Here is a 4,745-nt window from a genome sequence, read left to right as displayed (position 1 = left end):
AAACAGTGAGGTTGTCAATCTCACCGGCTTGCTGTAACAAAGGATTAACCGTATTGTGTGGAAGATGATTGTTTGCAGAAAACAGTGGAACAAGTATTGCAGTAGATTGTATTTCAGTATAGAGAATTGGACCGGGGTCCACAGTTCACTAGAGGTGTCTCTCCCATAAGATAAACATCATGTTGGGTGAACAAATTACAGTTGGGCAATTGACAAATAAAGAGGGCATGACCATGCACATACATATCATGATGAGTATAGTGAGATTTAATTGGGCATTACGACAAAGTACATAGACCGCCATCCAACTGCATCTATGCCTAAAAAGTCCACCTTCAGGTTATCATCCGAACCCCCTCCAGTATTAAGTTGCAAAGCAACAGACAATTGCATTAAGTATGGTGCGTAATGTAATCAACAACTACATCCTTAGACATAGCATCAATGTTTTATCCCTAGTGGCAACAGTACAACACAACCTTAGAACTTTCGTCACATCGTCCCGAGTGTCAATGCAGGCATGAACCCACTATCGAGCATAAATACTCCCTCTTGGAGTTACAAGCATCTACTTGGCCAGAGCATCCACTAGTAACGGAGAGCATGCAAGATCATAAACAACACATAGATATAACTTTGATAATCAACATAACAAGTATTCTCTATTCATCGGATCCCAACAAACGCAACATATAGAATTACAGATAGATGATCTTGATCATGTTAGGCAGCTCACAAGATCCGACAATGAAGCACAATGGGGAGAAGACAACCATCTAGCTACTGCTATGGACCCATAGTCCAGGGGTAGACTACTCACACATCACTCCGGAGGCGACCATGGTGGCGTAGAGTCCTCCGGGAGATGATTCCCCTCTCCGGCAGGGTGCCGGAGGCGATCTCCTGGATCCCCCGAGATGGGATCGGCGGCGGCGGCGTCTCTGGAAGGTTTTCCGTATCGTGGCTCTCGGTACTGGGGGTTTCGCAACGGAGGCTTTAAGTAGGCGGAAGGGCAGGTCAGGAGGCGGCACGAGGGCCCCACACCACAGGGCCGCGCGTCCAAGGGGGGGCCGCGCCGCCCTATGGTTTGGGCGCCTCGTGGCCCCACTTCGTCTCCTCTTCGGACTTCTGGAAGCTTCGTGGCAAAATAGGCCCCTGGGCGTTGATTTCGTCCAATTCCGAGAATATTTCGTTACTAGGATTTCTGAAACCAAAAACAGCAGAAACAAAGAATCGGCACTTCGGCATCTTGTTAATAGGTTAGTTCCAGAAAATGCACGAATATGACATAAAGTGTGCATAAAACATGTAGATAACATCAATAATGTGGCATGGAACATAAGAAATTATCGATACGTCGGAGACGTATCAATGCACACATTAGGTAGAGAGCAACTTTAACTTTCAAGGTAGAAGGCACAATGCTTATAAGACAAATATGACAGATGATGTATGGAAAAGGATAAAAGTTGAGATGTGAAGATCATACCCTTTCATAATGACATCCTCAACATTTCATGAAAATAATCTCAATTTCATGAACAAGAGTCCCATAATCATATCAAGTATCAATTTGAGATAAATCCATAGACAAGTTGAGATATATAAGATGATCATACCATTTCATGACAATACTCTCAACCATACAGAATACCGAAAACCATAGCAATAAGTCACTCACTAAATGGTCTTGCCCACCACACATAGAACAGAGTTTTAAACAACATAAAACACAAGATAAGGTTCAACATAAGCATAGAAGATAAACGGAGGACACAAGCTTTAACGAAATGATAAAAAGCAAATGCTTGTGCCCTCAACCCTAGCAAATCCCGTGCAAGTCCTACTAGACCTTCTTCTCCCCCTTTGGCATCAAGACACCAAAAATGAGAAAAGAAGTGATGCTACATCGTCCCATGAGAGCTCACTCATCCTCGGAGGATTCCTCCATCTCTTCATCGTCTTCAGACTCGGCGGGCTCAACTTCATCACGAGTGGGGCGCCGACGGCGAGAAGGACCGGGAAGCCCAAGCTGTTCAAACTCAGCCACATTGCCATGCTTAGAGAGCCATTCTTCTTCAGGAGTAATAATCTCCTCAGATCCACTCTCAACAGGAATATCGAACTTGCGCATGATGAGCTTTGTGTTCCTCCTGTCCATCTTCCTTCCCCTATGAGCTTGATACTGACGCATGTTGATGTCATACTTAAGACAGAACATCTTGGCCAACTTGGCCTCTATGCGAGCAACCCAGCCATTGTCAGTAGGAGGAGCATACTCCATATCAGAGTCCTCTTCAGCAGAATCCTCAGCACTGGGAAGACGAGGAGGATTAGTATGGGGCTTGACCTTGAGATCCTTGTGCTTGTGAGGTAGAAGAATAACCTCATCAGAGAGTTTGCCATACCCAGCATTGTCCCAACGAGAGCAAATGAAGAACATGAAGTAGGGAGCAAACACATGAGCCTTGCGAGATATAATGCATTCCCAAAACTCATTCCATAGAAAGTCCATCACATCAAGCTGAAGTCCAGTGTCACGGTGCAGGTGAGAGAGATATAACAAGTTTCCAAGGTACCCATAGATCTGATCAACGCAGCCAACCTTGGGATTAAGGACCTCTCGGTAAATGTGGAGAAGGATGTCATACACCGGGCGAAGGAATTTCTGTGATCCATATACCACTTCTCCTTCAAGATAAAGATCAGCAAGGAGAGCCTTCTCAATGGGCTTGGGAGTGTTGTGAGCTCTAAAATATCCGTCTTCATTGCCAGAGAGCACTGGATAACCAAGGCATGCTGCAAATTGGTCCCAAGTGCCATGTAACATGCGATCCTCTGTCATCCAAGTCATAGTCTTGGCATCATCATTGTCAACATAGACTGTGGCAAAGAATTGCCCAATCACATCAACACAGTAAGGATGTTGAAACTTCATCAGCGGAAAAAGACAAAACTGTTCACAAATCTCTCGAGCTTCTGCAAAGTATTGGGCATGTTTATCCATGTGAGCAAAGTTGATATGATGCATAGGAGCAACTCTATATGTGGCATTGGCATAGAGATCATCATAAATCTTCTCTTGATACTTAGTCCAGAACTGCGCAGAGCAATTGCCGGCCTTGGGAGTGGTGTAGGTGTTGGTCTGACGCAGTCGAGCATACTCATTATCCGGCCACTTCCCAATAGGCATGCCTCGCAGCGTTCGGATGATGTTGGCGCGAGGTTTAGCAGCAGCCATGTCCTTCTCCCGACGAGATGACTTCTTGAAAGGTAGGATTTCAACTTCAAAGTCATTAGGTACCGCCCGTTTGCCCGAGCTAGAGCGATGAGGACCACCTGCACCTATGAAAGCAATGGGTAGAAGGATCATATGATAAGGTACACTAAAACATAGAAAACATGATAATCATAGCATGGTGAATGAACTGTTCAAGATACAAAAGAGGAGGCTAAAGTTGATCTGGCAACTGCTATACCGGCAGTGCCAGGGTGGTATGGGCGGCAGTGCCGGCCCACCCAGCAGTGCAGGTGAGACTTGGGCGGTAGTGCCGGCCCAGCGGCAGTGCTGCTGGGATGAGGCCGACAGTGCCGGTCAACCTGAAGAATGACCAGATCTGCTCTAGACTCAACCATTGTTCCTCAAGTTTTCATCACACAATGCACAAGATCATCCACCTCTATGGCAAAAATTTCGGAGAGATTCATCCAGCTTTCTATCTTCTAGAAAGGTCTACCCATTCTAGAGATGGAGAGAGAGGAGAGGAAGCTAACCGGAAGAGGAAGCCATGGAGGCGGGAGGGGCCACCCGATTCCAGCCGTCCAGGGGAGGAGGAGGGGCACGGGACGGCGGAGGAGGGCAGGGACGGCAGCGGCGTCGGCTGGGGCGATGTGTGGGAGGAGAGGGACGCGGGGGGGGGGGAGAATGGGGCGGTTGCCCTAACTCCCCCACCAGGCCCATCACTTGACCCCACCCCATCAGCGGCAGTGCCGCTCAGTCGAGGCCGGCAGTGCCGGTGCCACCGGTAGTGACGGGGTTGAACCACCGGCAGTGCCGGGGTGTCACCACCGGCAGTGCCGGGGTGAAGGCGCCGGCAGTGCCGCCAAACCATCCCAAAGCCCAAAAACCCTCGAAATTTTTCAGAGTTTTAGTGTATATAGATAAGAATGGTTTCTTTAGGAAAGTTGGGGCTTAGGTTAGGAAGATCACACTATTGATGGTACAATATCACCCATATTTTCAAATTATTGCAAACAAAGACCAAACATGAGTGATTTCCCATAAGAACAAAAGATAGTTAAATAAAATCCATGGAAGATCCAAATAACTCCAACTCTTCACAAAGAAGAGTGTGGTGGCCTAGGCCACCATATATGAGTGTTATGGCATGGCACCGCGAAGATATATCTTGGGCCCAAACCACTACTCATCATTGAAGCTCACATTTCAACATATGATATAAAGAGAATGATATCTTAATGTTGGCATTATGGGGGGAGGGATAGCTCAACAATTTAAACCGCACTCCCCCTATTTCCATGCCCACATCTAAACCAAATAAAGTTTTGAGATAGAGGTGTGTTTGCAAGATGGTCAAGCTATACTCCTTGAATCAATGATATTTAGCTCATTCCTCAAATAGAAAAACCTTGCTTCATCAAGAGGCTTCGTGAATATATCGGCAAGTTGATCTTTGGTAGGAACATAGATAAGCTCAATATCACCACGGGCAACATGATCCCTA

This window comes from Lolium perenne, chromosome 3, assembly GCF_019359855.2.
Source record: "Lolium perenne isolate Kyuss_39 chromosome 3, Kyuss_2.0, whole genome shotgun sequence".
Taxonomy (NCBI): domain Eukaryota; kingdom Viridiplantae; phylum Streptophyta; class Magnoliopsida; order Poales; family Poaceae; genus Lolium; species Lolium perenne.
Note: the sequence above shows the minus strand (reverse complement) of the source record.